At 49.6% G+C, this 17,000-nt stretch overlaps 1 long non-coding RNA gene across 1 annotated transcript in view; it reads right to left on the reverse strand.

Annotated features, from left to right (window-relative positions):
- Positions 1 to 137: 137 nt before the first annotated feature.
- Positions 138 to 17,000, reverse strand: part of LOC112550656 — an 18,006-nt gene continuing 1,143 nt past the window's right edge. Inside the window, exons 2-6 of the long non-coding RNA XR_003094609.1 lie at positions 16,679 to 16,881; positions 11,930 to 12,163; positions 5,104 to 5,221; positions 3,808 to 3,948; positions 138 to 789 (exon numbers count right to left, since the gene is read on the reverse strand). This is a non-coding gene — a long non-coding RNA (uncharacterized LOC112550656). The remainder of the gene's footprint in view (positions 790 to 3,807; positions 3,949 to 5,103; positions 5,222 to 11,929; positions 12,164 to 16,678; positions 16,882 to 17,000) is intronic.

The raw sequence follows: 17,000 nt of genomic DNA on the forward strand, positions 1-17,000 counted from the left end.
AACTTTGGAGTCTATAGTAGAAAAGATAACACAGCTACAGAGTAAGAAGTGCAGCGCATCCTTGACAGCACTGAAAAGCCGGGAAGACAAAGTAAATGACTGCAGTCTTTCGCTGAAGATCAGAAAGGACAGGCTGCCTCTAGACGGCCTAGAGAGGGCTGTAAATATATTTAGCAGGAACAAAGCCATTGATGTGAAGAATGGGAAGACATTCAGGAGACTTTCTGGGGCAGGAGGGGATTCAGGCATATGGTGAAAAAGCAGGAAGCTGGATTTAAGATTAACTGGTTTATATTGTAAACTTTCAAGGACAGTGGATCCTGTTCTGCTGTTTGTTTGGAAAGGAGCAGGACCTGTGGGCTGTCTGGCCTTGTCTTGCCTCCAAGTGGTTTATGTCAGGCCTTTCCCCTGATTTAAAGGCAACTCCCTCAATAAAGTTACCTCTCGCATGACTTCAAAGGACTTCTGGCTTCCTACCCTCTCCCTGGAGGATGCTGCGCAACATCACATGCCTCTGTGTCTGCCATGTCTTGTGCTGACTTATCCCAGCTTGTGTCTTCTGGAACAGAGACAGTGAACACTCATGCAGCACGGTGGATGTGTGTGGTCCCGTATAACAATCCTTTCACAAGCCTGGAGGAGGATTGAGGTACAGTGTTCTGGGTGGGAAGCCGGTGTCTTCACTAGTAACATTGCTTCAAAACGTCACTTGAAGTCATAGCTGGACAAGGCTACTGGGCAGACTGCTGCTCCTACCACGCCACTTCTTCTCTCCATCTAATGGACCACCTGGGAGTGGAACAACAGGAAACATGGATGCAACGAATACCTTGCTTTGCTGTCAGTACAAGCAGCGGCAGGGGGTGGTTCCCCATTGAGATGAAGAGGGGCTGCAAGGGAGTAGATCAGCGTTACTAGTTGCCAGGTGCAAATGCCTAAAGCAAGGGATGGGGGTCAAAAAGACCTACCATGAGTTCAGCTCTACCACAGTCGGGCACCCAGCATAGACTGCCTTGCTCTGCAGCCTATTCATCAAGGCCACACGCTTGGACATCAGATACAGCATAAGAGAAGAGAGAACCTGACACTTCCCCGCATGCTTTCTTTCTAAAACTGAAGCTAAAGCCCCAAAGCTGCCCCTTCCTCAAAGCCAACTGTTTCATTCCTAAGAGAAAAGCCGTGGAGATAGCTGCATGCAATTCTCTGGCGTAAAAGGTTACAGGTGTGTCCCAACAGGCTCCCTGCATTGCTGCCTCTCCCAGGCGGAGAGCTGATGTCAAGAGAAAAAAAGGCCTCCGGGCACCCAGGTGACAAGCTGATGAATGACTTGCCACATCAGGACTGGCAGATTCATCGCCCGGGAGGCAGCAGGGAGGTTTGCATGCATTTTTCTGCTCTGAAATCACATGCCCAGCCTGGCTGCCATGTATATCCCTGTAGGTTATGTTTCCCTAATAGAACAGATTTTAAAGATAGAGGCATCAGTAGAGGATGCCTCTCCTCAGCCAGCTAGCACATTTTAAAAAATCATATCTTTTCATCCTAGTCTCAATGAGGCTTACCATGGGTCAAGAACTGGCCTCCAGCCTGTTGTGTGAGTGACATTTGTTTTTTCTTGTGACCAGGATAAATTAATCCTAAAAAGCAGAAAAGGACCAACGCTTGGCACAGGCTGTTCAAAGCCTGCGTGGAAAGGGAAGTGGAGAGGGAGAAAGAAGACAGGGATGCAACTGGACCCGGAGACAGCAAGAAGGACAGCAGTGGGATCAGCAGCAGCGGAAGTGACAGCGACAGGGACTGTGAATGAACTGAGAATGTAAACCCCAAATTGGGGCCTGGACTAAGGGACTGTGTTTGGGTTAGGGAAGGGAGGAGGGTGGAAGTGCAGGGGAAAGGGTGCATTTATTGTAAAGGGTGCATGGGTTTCTTAACTGAGGGAAAGCCTATAGATATAGATATCTCTATCTCTAGATAGCTATATCTCTGGATAGCTATATTTATATCTCTAGATAGCTATATCTATAGCTATATCTATAGCTATATCTCTGGATAGCTAGATCTATATCTCTAGATAGCTATATCTATATATAGAGATATAGAGAGCTATATCTAGATATAGAGATATAGATCAAGCTATCCAGACATATAGCTATCTAGAGATATAGAGATATAGATATATTTTAATAATAAAAAGGACCGCTAGATTCTTCTACGACATTGGAAATCAGAGGCAAAAAACTCATCAAGAACTGATCACATCTCCACCTTCTTGGGACAGGGCTATGGTTAGTGCAGGAGGCAGTAGCAGAATCAGGTGTCTGGGAATTATGCTGCCAGTTTTCAGTGAACACCCAGGATAAAAAAAAGTAATCTTTCTGTTGTAAAAAGTTTAAAGAGGCAGCTATAATCACAGAGTTCATTTTCAAGTTATGGAACAGAAGAGTCTTTAACTATGTCTGAGAGTGGAGAGATCCCTCTTCGATTTCCTAACCAGCTGCCAAAGCCCTTTTTAAGAGAGGTTTCCACAGAATACAGCTTTCCTTGCATTCAGGTAACATCTGGCACCAGGAGAAAAGCCTGGTACAGAACCAATTCCCTGGAACTACTGCATCCTTGTGATGGTGCTGAGCAACCAGAGACAAATGAAACATGAGAAGGGAAGCAGAGATCCTAAACCACCTGGCCATCAAAGGGAGCAGAGCTAAATAAACCTACTCAGAGGCCAGGGATGTGTATGGGTTCACTTGTAGCAGATCAAACTGCCCTAATTTAGCTGTGACCACGCGACACAATCCCCGAAAGCAGCAGCAAATTTACCCCTGGCTGAATTGGGGGCAGTCCTCTCACTCTCAAATGCCTCATCTCAGTGCTCAGCCTGCTGGATCTTCACGTGTTCACATGCATTTACAAGCAGCGGTCACAGCAAGATTCGCTTCAGGTTTATGCCTTGAGCTTTGCAGCTCTGTTCTTGTGTCCAGAACTTAAGCCAACATCTGGAGGACACTGTGCACATAGCACGATATCACCGCTCAGCCTGCTACCACAGCCCCAGCTGTCCTGTCACAGGCATGTGACACAGAGGTGAGAATTAAGCAGGGATGAGCCATGCAAAGCTCTATCAGCCTCTGAGAAAACGCAGCATTCACTTAATGAGTCCCTGGAGGGAAAGCACACAATTGGGGGCGGCTGTAGCGGGTACATGGACTGAGGCATTTGCTGTCTTGCTATGAGCTCACTGGCCTAAAATTGCATTAAAAAAGGACCAATTTGGGTTTTGCCTGACACGTACAAACTTTGCAGTCTTGGTGTTCTGAAAGTTGAAGAGGGGGACAGGTGCTTATATAGCTGCAGTCAAAACCAGCTGAACCTCGGCCAGTTTTCATCAGCTGAGGATCCAGGCCTCTGGTTTTGATTTGAGTTTTCCCCAATCCAGGCATTAAAACCTTGTGTTTGGGTATGAGAACCAGAGCTCTAAATCGGACTCATCCGAGGTGACTGAACAAACAAAAACACTGGGATAAACAGCAAAACGGAAAGATCTAAATGCTTAATATCCCTTTTTTAATACTCCCGATGCGATAGCAACAGCAAAGGAATTTGGGAGGGGGACATGACGCTGCAATTAACTTAATTTTATGCCTTTTATGCAGATATACCACACAGGGAACCATTCCCGTCATCCAAATGACCCTTAATTTAAGGAACAGAGATCATATAATGACAGCCCAGGCACAGGGAACAAAGCCAGCTTGCCTCATAAAGGACTGAACATGTGAAATTGGACTGCAGTTACGGCTCTGTACTCACAAAGCATCTCGTTGCTCAAGCAGGGGCCGCAGGGTCATCCTCTCTAAAGAGTAGCTACTTAAGTGAAGTAGAAAAAATGCTTCTGAGTCTTAGAAAGACTCTAGTTTTCTTTTTCCAGTGGTCTTTTTTCTAAGTATATCACTGCAGTAATAAGAAACAAGAACCTCATAGTTATTTGTTATTACAAACACACACAGCAGGGACTGAGACCCAAAAGAACAAAAGTACCCTGCGGTAGCACATCAAGGCTGCCCTCAACTTTGGAAGAGCTTCTAGCCTAAGGTGTAAAAATGAGACGTTTCTATCCCCCCCACAGGAGACTAGTTTAATCTTTTTAACAATGAAACTGCCTGGGCTGGCAGCAGTGGCCAGGATTAGGTATTATGATGCATTTTTATGAATGGACATGATTAGTCAGGCAGCTGTCAGAGGGACTTTAGTTGGGATTATCAAGGCAACATCTAGAAGTGGAGGGACACAGGAAAAACCAGATGCCACAGCCAGCAAGGCATTATACGAAGCCAAACCATCAGGAAGCAAACACACGCCCACCATGAATGTGCAAAAACCCGACTGTCCCAATGATGCTTTAATAAAACTTTGACGAAAAAGTGGGCCTGATTTTCTTCTCAGTTCCACTGGTTTCCTGTCACTATAACTCCACACTATTCCCACAGAGTCACTCCAGCAGAAGCAAGAAGTGTCAGGCCTAATGAGAGTAATGAATGTCACTGCTGTCCATTTACCATACTCAGAAAAGAGTCAGCTATTCCTAGACTCAGGTGCATTGTACTCAGGCAGCAAGCCGTGGAAGAATTGTACTGCATACAGGCATTGCTGATAAGTAACCATAAATGGGAGGAAGTGTAAGGTGGGAAATGGTTCAAAACCCCCTGGTCTCCAGTGCTTGAAAGTAGTGTTTCTCAGCTCATTCCCTGAACTGGACACGAATCCCTGGGGACACTGCCCTTCCCGTCTAGCTCAGTGATATAAACTTGGGCTCATGCAGAAAGCCCAGCATTATTTCCCACAACGCCCACCTGAAACAGTCACAGATGTTGCAAACAGGATGTTCCCAGTTGCCCCAGTGCTGTGCATATATCACAGACAGACAGAGGGACCAGGCTGGGAATAATGTGGGTGTACTCCAGCAGTGTCTATCTGTCATCACCAGCAGAACAAGTGGCCCCTACAATTACGAGCGCAGGCTCAGTCTAGTTCTGGCACTCAGTGGCGGCTGCCGTGCTGAGACCACCAATACTGGAGGTGAAACAATGCCTGCGCACGGTGCGGTACCTCATTTTCATCCACGTTGTAGAGCCGAGGGGCAGCTGCACTGGAATGCGACAGTTTAAGTACTGCCTCTGTAAATCTTAGCCAGCTCTTGCCACTGTGCCCATCACTTTGCAGGGAGCTTAAAAGGAAGGAAAAAAAAGTCATAAAAGTTGCTTTAGAGGGGAGCAGCAGTGATCAACAGAGCTCAGACACTGAGCTGAGGGCTGCTTAGCTTATGGCTAAGCAGCCAGGCACTCGTTAGGACCCCTGAAGCTTGCAAAACAGGGCTGGGAATCTAGCAAGACCCAGTTGCTTGGCACATTTTGGTACATCTGGCCCCGGTTGCAGGAGACTGTGGACAGGTGAAACCAGAGGCTGCAGCAGTAACGCAAGGGAACCAGGCCGGGGCTGGAGAGTGGGCACAGGTGTTTTGCTTAGTCGTAAATTGAGGAAAGGGAACTCATGGGCTATGCAATGAGTTGGCCCCTCCAGCGCTCTCTCCATGCAGCCTTTGCTCTTGCTGTACCCAAGCACCTTTACTTACACACAGCAATCATCCCTTCCATACCACCAGCTCCAGGGGACATGGGACTTGCAGACAGCACGAGGAGGGACCTCTCTCAGTGACAGCCCACGCCTCCCCTCTCCGCAGCCCAGACAATCCTTCTGACGCAGAAGGGCTGGAGGAGCCTGAACCGAACACTGGGTCCAGAAGTCCCACTTCCCAGGATGGGATGAAAAAGTGACCGTAAAACAAGCAGGCAAAGGAAACCAACTGCACCGCTCTGACGGCGCTTCCCGTGGGTACAAAGACAGGCAAGGTTTTCTGCATTGGCGTCTCTTGTATCTTTGGGTAGAGTTTCCTGCCACAGCCTATTCTCGGCTCCCATTCAGCGATTCCCTGTTCTGACACAGCATTTTGTTAATCATATACAGAAAGAAAACAAACCCCTTTTGTTAAAGGCCTGCCAGCGGAGGAGACTATTCAGACCCAGGGTGGACACCGCTTGAATTTACTGCAGTGTAATTAGGGCCAAACTCTCCTCTGATTTACCTCCAATTAATCTTGTGCCAGGCTGGCGTAACAGAGAGCAGGACCTCTATTTGAGATGGAAAATGCTGCACAATTGCAATGTACAGCAGCACGCAGTCTTGCTCGCTCTTTCTTTTGGGGCCAGCTGCAGTGGGATGTCTCAGAGCCATGGCTTATCTTGGAAAGCTGCAAGGGATTCAGCCAGCTTGATCGGCAACAGCTCCAGGAGCCGATTCTAACCGAGCTGCTCTCAGGACTGATCCTGGTAACAGACCAGTGCAGCCCAGGACCCGTTTCTGTGCCAGTCACAAAGATTATAGTAGGTTATAACGTGCAAAAGGTAGGTAACTAGACTTGGTGACCCAGCAGGGCCCAGCCAGGGCTGTGGTTCAGAAGGGAGCAAGCTCACTTATTTTTATAATTCAGAACAACTGCCGTGTTGGCTTGGGTTTTAAAGTGACCGCAGGCAAGCCAGCACGGGCTGAGCCACGGTCATCCCATGAGTTACTGCGGGGACATGACACAGCGTGCGGGCAGAACGCCCAAACACACAGCCCAACTCAAAACTCGGATCACAAACATGGGAACATATGGCAATGAGTCTCCCGGGGGGTCTGATCCTGTATCCCCACCAGCAGGCACAGCACAGGCTCATCCCACTGGAAGGCAGCGCCAAAGCCTCCTTCGTGGTAGTTAAGACTCTTAATTACTGTAAGCTGTCAAATGATGCTCCGTTCAGGTTCGGCATGCAACATATTGCTCTTGCCTCACTCGTCAATAAACATCTCCTGGCAGCCAACTGTTTAATTAGCATCCTTTTCGTTGCAAGCCAGAGATCCAGCCTCAGATTTCCACAATCCGCTCTTCTACAGATTTTATCCATGCGAGACATCTAGAAAGCTTAGCAGCTATAAAAGGAGTGAGGTTCGCTCCAACTGATGCAGCCCAAGCCCCCCTCCTGCAATCAGACTGGCTTGGGAATTCTGGGAATCAAAAATAAAACCATTGCCTCCCGGGGCTTTTCTCTGGATCTCCGGGTCTGAACTTTAAGGTCCTGGCACACCCCCAAGAGACCGAGAAAAGGCCTTAGGGGGGGAAAAAAATAGAAGCAGGAGCTGAGGATCTAAGAAAACTTGGAATATTGCAAGGTGCGCGATACAATCACAAGGCTTTGCAAAGCTGGCAGGCTGCCCTCTCCTCCTGCCTCCCCCAACAGATCCTTGAGAATTGGCTTTTATTCACTAGGGATTCACTCTAGTGGTTTCTCACACCAAAAATTAAACCTGAATTGTATCCAAATTTGGCTGTGGGGCCCTTGGCTTCTAGCTAGGGCAGACACAGTGTTTTTGCACATTCCCTCCATCTCTCCTGGGTGCCTGCGGACATGCAGTAGCGGGAGAACACCTGCATGTTACATAGATTTCCACAGGGTGCAAAGGTTTTCTTGCGGGTCTCAGCACCTGTCCTCTTCTTGTCCTTTCACCACCAGGACTTTCTTCTTGGCTTCCAAAGGTACTGTCCCCCTGCTTTCAAGTTCTCTTCTGATCTCTGGGGAACATCCCTAAGCCCCAAGTCATCAGCTCCGAGGGAGATGTGAAGTCTGCACAGCTAAGCTGCTAACTTGCAAGCAGACCGAGTGCAAGAGAGAAACCCTGTTTTCCCCAGGACAAATACTTGCCCTATTCACTTTGTCTAGTGATTCACCCACTTGCAATGCCTCAGTCCCCAGACACCAGCCAGGTTTCTCTTCTCTAAACAATAGCCCTAGCAAGCCAAACAAAGGCTTGGCCAGAACCCTACCCCAAATTCATGGAGCTTCCTCAAGCTTCTAGGAGCCTCCCAGGCTGGGTCCCGTTTCCTGCTTGCCACCCAGAGCCACGCACCTTCCTTTGCCTTTTCCCTGCATTGTTTGGTGAGGAAGCTGCCCGTATTGCAAAAGTGACTTGCTCAAGAAGCTCAGCTGCTTTCCCCGAGCAGAGATGCTTCCTCCTCCAGGTGCTCTGGAGAAGCCCTTCTTCCTCATGGACCTGGCACACTTTAGGCTCCCAAATAAGACCTCATTTTCCTGGGAACTGGCTAGTGGATTGTGTTGATCCTTGTGCAAGGGGAACCTCAGGCCCAGTGGTGTTGGTTTGGGTACCTTCCTCCACTGGATCTCAGCAGCTTTTTTATCACCCCATCTACACCCACTCCCATCCTTGGTCGCACTCTGGATTCTGGTTTGTTTTCTCCAAACTCCCACTCCAGGTCCTTTCCTTGGTAAGAGGCAGAGACAACATTTCCCTCTTTGAACTGAAGGCAAGGCCTGGACTTCATGGCCCCGGATGACTGCCCAACAGAGGCAGTCACAGCTTTGAAGACCTCAGGGTTCCCGTAAGCCGGCACAGGGGGATGCCTTGGAGTGGCTGGCACGTGGGTGACTCACTCAGGTCCAAGGGCAAAGGTTTGTTCTGTACTGGCTGAGGCATGACCCATCCTCTCTCCACTCCTCTCCAAAAGGGTTTAAACTCCTTCCTCATCACAGGTAACACTTCCTAACTACTGCAAACTTCCAGTCCTATCTGAACCATAAAAAGCTTTCTTCTCTCTGGCTTCCTTGCTGGGCATTAGGGGATTTACCACAATAGTTTGCGTCTGCAGAAAGTGCTCACATGACCAGGCTTTATTGGGCCAATTCAACAAAAGTGACATTTCAAAGAAAAGATGAGTTTCAAAGCCCTGAGATGACTCCAAATGACTGCTCTTCCTTCCTGCCCATGCCTGCTGGCCTCGGGAGCACTCTTCCTTATTAACAGGAATGTTTAATTAGAGCCACTATGTAAACAGGAGAAGAGCATCCTTTTGCAGAAGTGGCCTCCCTGCTCTACAGCAAGGTTTTGCTGCAGTGGGAATGTTCTGGCTAGCCTTTAAACAAGCCTGCAGAGGAAGTTGTCTTGCAAAGTAGATTTTACCCAGAGGATTTCTGCTATGTGATGATAATGTCACTACTGGGTTAGTCATAATGGGCTGTGCAGTGAGTCTATTACTGTGGTTTGAAAACTACCATTACCGGAAAGGCCAGACAAGCTTAATGAAGCCAGGCAATTAGAAGTGCCATGAACACATGGGCCGTTAAGCAATGCACACAGAAAAGCAGGCGTTGTTCTGCCTGCACATGATTCAGAGAGACTGGACCAGCTGAGTTTCCACCTCCCAAGGGAACAATGCAAGGGCTCCCTAGTAATGTGTCCAGAGAATACTACAGCCGAGACCCCACTAAACCCAGCAAGACTGTTCAACGGCCTTCTTCCCCACTCCGCTCTACAGCTGAGCATCCCAGAGCGTGTCCTGTGCACCAATGCCAGCCAGCCTTGGGCAAACCAATCTCATGTACCCTAGCTCAGGTGTTAAGTGATGGACATGGGAAGGGAGGAGAGGACATCCTGAGAGCTGCCAAAGCTCTCATCACTAGCTCCTCGGGAGACCGCTGCAAACGGGGGTCAAGCTGCATTACAAATCTGCACATGGTTCCAAAACTCCCCACCGCTCGTTCTGCACCTCAGGGCGACCAACATCCATCTGGCTCCATCTGGCTGCCTTCCTCTCTAGCCTTCCCACAAGCTTGCAACCATTCCCCTCTCCTCCCTTCTGGCATACCCCTCGTTGGAAACACAGCCTGCAGCTTTGCCTAATACCATTGACTTGCTTTTCCCTTTCCATCCCTGTTTTCCTCCACCCCTGCTCGACACTATCTTAGGCCTTCGAGACTCTCTCTCACCCCATTCTCATTAAAAAATTAGGAGATTGTGGTGTTGATGCCTACATAGACAGATGGGTTGCAAATTGGCTGGAGGGCCGCACCCAGAGAGTGGTGGTGTATGGGTCATTTTTGACTTGGAGGGATGTGGGCAGTGGGGTCCCCCAGAGCTCGGTCCTCGGGCCCACACTGTTCAACATCTTCATCAGTGACTTGGACGAGGGGGTGAAAAGCACCTTGTTCAAATTCGCGGATGACACTAAGATGTGGGAGAAGTGGGCACACTGGAGGAGCGGGACAGGCTGCAATTAGATCTGGACAGGTTACAGGGGTGGGTGGATGAGAACAGGATGGGTTTCAATACTGACAAGTGCAAGGTGCTGCACCCGGAGAGGAAGAACCAGCAGCACACCTACAGGCTGGGGAACTCCCTTCTTGTCAGCACAGAGGCAGAGGAGGATCTTGGAGTCATTACTGATGCCAAAATGAACATGGGCCAACAGTGTGGGGATGCAGTCAGCAAGGCCAACCGCACCTTGTCATGCATCCACAGATGCATCTCGAGCAGGGCCAAGGAGGTGATCCTCTCCCACTATGCGACACTCGTCAGGCCCCAGTTGGAGTACTGCATCCAGTTCTGGGCGCCACACTTCAGGAGGGATGTGGACAGCATCGAGAGGGTCCAGAGGAGGGCCACTCATATGGTCAGAGGGGAGCAGGGCAGGCCCTACGAGGAGAGGCTACGGGACCTGAACCTGTTCAGCTGCCACAAGAGAAGACTGAGAGGGAATCTGGTGGCCATCTATAAACTTATTGGGGGGGGGGGCCAGCAGGCAATGGGAGAGTCCATGTTCCCCCGAGCACTAACAAGAGTAACTAAGAATAACGGCCACAAGTCGACTGAGAGTAGGTTCAGGATGGACACCAGGAGGCGCTACTTCAGTCAGGGCAGCCAGGATCTGGAACCAACTTCCAAGGGAAATGGTGCTTGTTCCTACCCTGGGGGTCTTCAAAAGGAGGCTAGATAATCACCTTGCCGGGGTCGTTTGACCCCAGTACTCTTTCCTGCCATAGCAGGGGGTCGGACTCAGGTCCCTTCTGACCCTACCTACTATGAACTATGTTCTTCCCCTTCATCAGGAACCACCTCCCTCAGTGCTGTTTTTATATTCCTACAAAGGTGGAGCACCTGTCCCCCATTTCACAGGTGGGGAAACCGAGGCACCAAGAGGCCAAATGATCTGCTCACAGATGTGCATGTCTGCAGCACAAGTGGGGGTGGAATTCAGGCCCCTCAGGTCTACATTCATGTACCAGGCCACCTGTCTGCCTCTCTCCAAGCATCACCTCTCTTTTCTGCCATGCTCCCTGCCCACTCTTTCTAGTTACTAGAGGGGCTGTAGCCAGATGCAAATTGCCCCCCGTACTCCCGCTTCAGTCTATATCACTGATCAGCAACAGGAAGATCCCAGGGAGAGTGTTTATATGGGCAGCTCAGTTCAGGAGGGTGAGAGGGCTCGCTACCCGGACCCAGCACTGACCCCTCTGCCCTGCACTGACAGCATTTCCGCCTGCTGCTTTCTTTCAAAGAGCAATAATATCTCATTAAGTAAGAAAACCCTCATGTCAAAAACTTTCATTTTCATCACGAGTCTTCTCCCCATCCCCAGGCTATGACCCCAGCATCGCTCAGGGCTCTTAGCCTTAACCCAAGCTGTGTAACAGGGTCTCTGTTTAGAGCTCCCTTCCGTAAGCAGCCTGGAGCACGGCTCCCTCAGCAAGGGACCTGCCTGCAGAGAGCAGCCGCAGCAGCTCACGGTCTCCCTGCCTGCCTTGCCAGGGGGAGAAATGTCTCAGACACTTCTAAAGGTTGGCGATTCTTGCCAAAGCTTTCACTTATCCATTGGTCTCACATAGGCTTAGAGCCCCTGGCAGCCTGGAGCCTCGGGTGCTGATACCCGACGGTGAACAGTTATCACCCAAGCCAGGCCCATGTGCACGTCTGTGCAGTCCCTGCGCTGCCAGGGACGCGCGCTGTGCCTGCTGCCTGACGTCGCATTCTTTCAGCTCAAACCTACTTCTCTGTTTCGCCCAGGCCTCGTTATACTGGCTTATCCAAAATGTCATATCCTGGTAAATTAATCTTAGCATCCTGTTCTGTGCAATCCATCCCAGCAGCCCGTGACATGGTGTTTTCCCAGGGGCCTGTTTTATGAGGCCAGTCCATCATCTGGGAGGGATCATCTAGAAGTCAAGGGTTAGAGGGTGTCAGCCCCTCATCCTGCTCCAGCTGGGAAAGGCAAAGCTTTTGCCTGCAAGAGAAGAGACAAAAGGCAGCAGTAAATATGAAGAAGGCTCCTTCTTGCTGCTGCTAGACAGGGGCACCCATTACAATCTTCCCTGGCTCTCCAGCTTGCAGACTTGCCCTGCCCTGGTTGCTTCATGCCACCACAGAGCTCATTGTCCTTACCTAGGTGCTCTGCTTCTGCAAGGCCTGTCCGAGCGCAGTACGGCCACCATGCAGATTAGCTTCCCTTCCCCAGGATGAGAGGTGCTCAGCAATCAGTCAGCACCCAGATATCTGGCAGGTGCCTGGTCCAGTCACTGCCTGAGCTTTAGCTGGCCAGTGCCTGCAAAAGTAGAGCCCCTGGGGGCCGATTCCTGCAGATACTCAAACATGCCATTCCTCACACCTTTGGGCACCCCGTGGAGTGGAGGGAACAGGTCCTTTTGTCATTTCCCCCCCATCTCTCCCTCCTGAGGGAGCTCTTTGAGAGGGTGGCTTGGAAGGTTTCTGCCCCAAAAAAGAAAACCAACGATAGATTTCTCATAACATTTCCACAGAATACCTTGATTTTCTTTTCAGAAGCATTTCAGCCCAAATGGGAACTATGTCACTTGGCATTTGCCCTGTGCTCCCACACTCGACTGGCAGTCTGGTGGCCCGGTGGCCACACTCAGGGGCCTGGGCAGGACTCCTGGGGGCACCTTGCCAGGGGGATTGCAGCACCGCAGTACATCCCCTGGCAAAAAGGGGGAGGCCTGGAGCTGGGGAGAGGCAATCCCACCAGTGAGCATGGAGGATGGGATAACAGGAGAGGCTCAATGGCATTCCCCACAGCCACACTCAGTATTGGGTGGGTGATTTACCCACGGGGAAGGTGAAAACCCTCCGTTTTCTAGGCAGCTCTCTCCTCCATTGAACTCACTAAACAGAGCCCCAACCAAGGACTAGCCTAGCCACAGCTAGGGGTCCACTTAGTAGGATAATCAAACTCTCCACTACAATTTCCAAGCGGGGAGGCAGGGCCCCTGCCAAACATCATGCAGGAAACTGCTGTCTTCTAGGGACCTGAATGATGGGGAAGGGAATGGGAGCTGCTGATTGAAACAAGCAGCTGTGCCTCCCTGGGGGCTGCCAGATGAAATCAGAAGCAGACCTGGATGCTGCCTGACATGCTGTTTAAACTGGGTGGGATTTATGAAGTTCCCCCATAAAGATGATATCTGTGGCTGGGATCCTGCTGGGTTGGCTCTGGCCGTTCCCAGCTCTTGTTTGCTTCTGGACAGTGTTCGGTGGGGCTTCCTTGCTGTGGTTTGTAAATAAGGGAAGACGGGGGGGGGAATCATAAGGTCTAATGTTATCTTGTTCGTTTACATTTAAGACTCCGTTGGACTAAGAGTCTGATAACCCCCTATCTGGGGCCAGCATGAAGTAAGAACAAGAAAAACAGTCGTACTTTATCCTTTTTCCCCCCACAGACGCTAGCAGAAGTGCATCTCTCACCAGCAGCTGCAACAGGAGGAGTGCTACTGATGCTAGGACTACAGGCAACCACCACTGTGTCCCCTAAACCTGCTGTGATTTTCAGGCCCAGGCCTCTCTGTGGGTCCTAGACCCTAGCAGCTTCCCCACTGTAGTTATTTACCTTTGAGTGTAACTAGGACTAGAGCAAGCTCCCTGCTACTACCATTCACTTGGAGTTCCCAAAATGCCAGATGCGTTTCCTCTAGCTGTAGTGCTCTGTCAATCTGAGATAAACTGGAAAGACTGTTTTTATCCCACCTGCTCTTTCTAGCACTCAGTTTCATTTTAATACCATCCTACCGGTCTATGCACTGTTCGATTTCCTTTCATTGCCTAGCCCCTGAAGGCGACTTGCAATAAGAGCCAGGGAGGAGTCTCTGCAGATTAGGAGTCCAGGTGATTTTATTTCTATGTCCAATGATTCAAAGACTCTTTGCCCCATCCTTGCTGGGCACATTTATCGTTCCAACTGATTCCTCCAATTCACAACAAAAACAGAAGCAACATACAAATGGCTGAATAAGTGACTAAGACACAAGGCACCTTATAGGCTAATTAAGATATATATCATAGAATAATAGAAAATGAGGTTTGGAGAGGACCTCAGGAGGTCACATCTAGTCCTCCTCCCTGCTCAAAGCAGGACCAGCCCCAACTAGATCCCAGCCAGGGCTTTGTCAAGCCAGACCTTAAAAACCTCCAAGGATGGGGTAGAGCACTTGCTTCCATGAGTTCAACTTCATCAGATACTGTCGTCTAAGCGACTAAGGATCAAGGTTGTCTCTGGTCAGCTATACGGTCTTGTCTTCTGCCTCATCACCAGTGAGCCAGGTTGGGTCTTTAGGGAGTATATTTGCTGTGCGGGTGCTAATGTCACCCAACACCGGCTATCTAGTGACATTTTCTGGACAGGGGTTTGATCGCCTCCATTTTACAGGTGGGGAAGCTGTGGTCCCAGCAACCACAGGGCCACAGACTTGCCCAGATGAGTCCTGAGCCCTCTCAGGAAGCCTGTGACTTTATTTATTTAAATACATCAAAGAGTAGCTCTTAAATCAGCATAAAACCTACAGCACCTTTTAAGAGGCAGACACCAAAATGAATGCAGATGTAAGAATGGAACAAACATCAGCCCAAATTCATTTGGTTACATTTGTTGGATTTGAGGAATGCTGTTTGGAGATGCTTGTCTTACCCATAAAAGTGACATCTATGCAGGTTTATCAGCACTGTTTTAAATACAACATGGGAACCAAGACTGATAGAGGCGATTTAAACCTGGCAAATACAAGCTAATTACATGGACTGAAGGGTTAACCCCATAAAAGATGATGCATAAAATGTCTGTGGCCAAGAACGAGCACAGTGGTAATAAAACCTGTGCCCAGGGACTTGGCCTGACTCACCAGATGACAGTCTAATGGCCTTACTGTAGGCAGGATCACATTGTGGGGACTGGCAGGCAAGCAAGCATGTACAGACCAGTCAAGGAGGAAGACGGTTCTCTGAGAGCCCACAGTGGCCAAGATGAACAAGGACAGGCAGTTAGTTGCCCTAATTTGCAGTCTGGCAGAAGGCAAGGTAGCATCTGTTGCAGCCTCTGCCAAAGCAAGCCCTCTGCTTATGAAAGCTTACGTTAAACTTCTGATTTAGTTGGTCTCTAAGATGCAAATCTACCTTGCCTTCTGCAAGATGAGCAATGCAACTGGAGTGTGTCTGGGAGAACAGGAATACCACAAGCAGCAGGGAGGCTGTCATTCCCATCATCTTAGTGCCTAGGAGCCCTACTGAGGGGCCAGCCCTCTTATGGTGAACCACTGGAAGCTGGATCACCCTCCCTCTATCCCCGACTGACTCCGAACTCAATCCTCCTCAAGGCAGCTCAAGGGCCTCTAGGGAATATATCTCCATGAGTCCAGGGTGAAGAGCTGAGGGGTTTGTGTGACCACCGACAGGCCTGTGTCACTTCCACAGAAGAAGGAAAGGTGAGCTACAGGAGCATTTAATAATCCATTGGTCTTCACATGGAGATGGCTTCTCATGTAGGGAGATACCCTAAGTCAAGGCTACCGAAACAAAGTTCAGCAGAACTTTTCAAACCCAGCACTGTCCTGCAGGATTTCTCCAGGGAGAAATACAGTGCTCGGCTGTGGCTGCCCATCTCCGTCTGGGTAGGATAGCTCCTTTTGCAGGCTTGCTTCCACCAGCTTCATGCAATCCATTGCTCGTGGGGAGTTCCTTGAGCACATGTTGGTTAGTTCCCTTTTCACTTGTGTTCGGGAGGGGAGCATGTGATGTTAGACTCTGGGGGCATGGTGGTACAGAACATGGATAAGCTGCCACCCGTTCATTGAGCAGGTACAAGGAGGGACGACTCCTTGGAAGACTGGAGTAGCTGCTTAGTCACCTCTTTAAGGTCTTCATTCACCTCATAAAAGGTCTGCGGGGCTGGAGAGAGACAGGTCTGGCTTTTGTACCTGGCTGTGCGATTCAGCAAATGGACCTATTCTCCTAGAATTTCTCAGGCAGCAAGTTACCTGCTTGGCTTCCAGTAGCCAGAACAGAAATCATGCATGTAAATCCCATGCTGTCCACCCCCACCTCGTCCATGGGAGAACACAGTGCCCTGTCTTGGCTGGCCCTTGGACAGGTGAGAGCTGTGGGAGACTACGAGGTACAGACAGATCAATGGTGGCCTGCAACGCTATTTTTATGCAAATTTGCAACACTCAATCCCATTACTTGCAGCATAAAACATCCCAGCTTCCAGCTCAAAAGTTGCACAGCTGTTGAGCTGCAGAGCCGCACCACACAGGTTTGATGAAAAAGCTTGCAAGACTACCTCAGTTTGGGCTCATGCCCACTTGAGGAACAGACACCCCATCACTCACCCCAGGTTTGCAAACATCGGTCATGTCAGGGTGCCTGCAACGGGTCTGAAGCATTGTGAAATTTCAGAGAGGAAATATGTGCATCTAAATTGTCATTGTTCCAAGACCTTTTTCTAACTAGCTGGTACCTTAGGCCTAATGTTCATCTTTGGGATAAAGGAAAGGATCAAATGTTGATAGATGCAGCATTACCACTGCTCCTCTGGTTAAGGCTCGACCAAACGTCCTCCAAAATCCATGGAAAAAGACTCCTCAATTGCAGGAAGCATTGGATATTATCCAAGAAACAGCAACAGTTCCACCAAGCATATTGCATCCTACTCCATGGCTCCTAGTAAGCACATGTAAATTCAAAGTTAAAAAAAAATCAACTCTGTTCTCTGTGCAACCAACAGTCCAGGTCAACACCCTGTACCCCTCTGCTCCATTCTACCCTTGCAATTTCCCTAC

The sequence above is a fragment of the Alligator sinensis genome, unplaced genomic scaffold (genome assembly GCF_000455745.1).
Source record: "Alligator sinensis unplaced genomic scaffold, ASM45574v1 scaffold1046_1, whole genome shotgun sequence".
Taxonomy (NCBI): domain Eukaryota; kingdom Metazoa; phylum Chordata; order Crocodylia; family Alligatoridae; genus Alligator; species Alligator sinensis.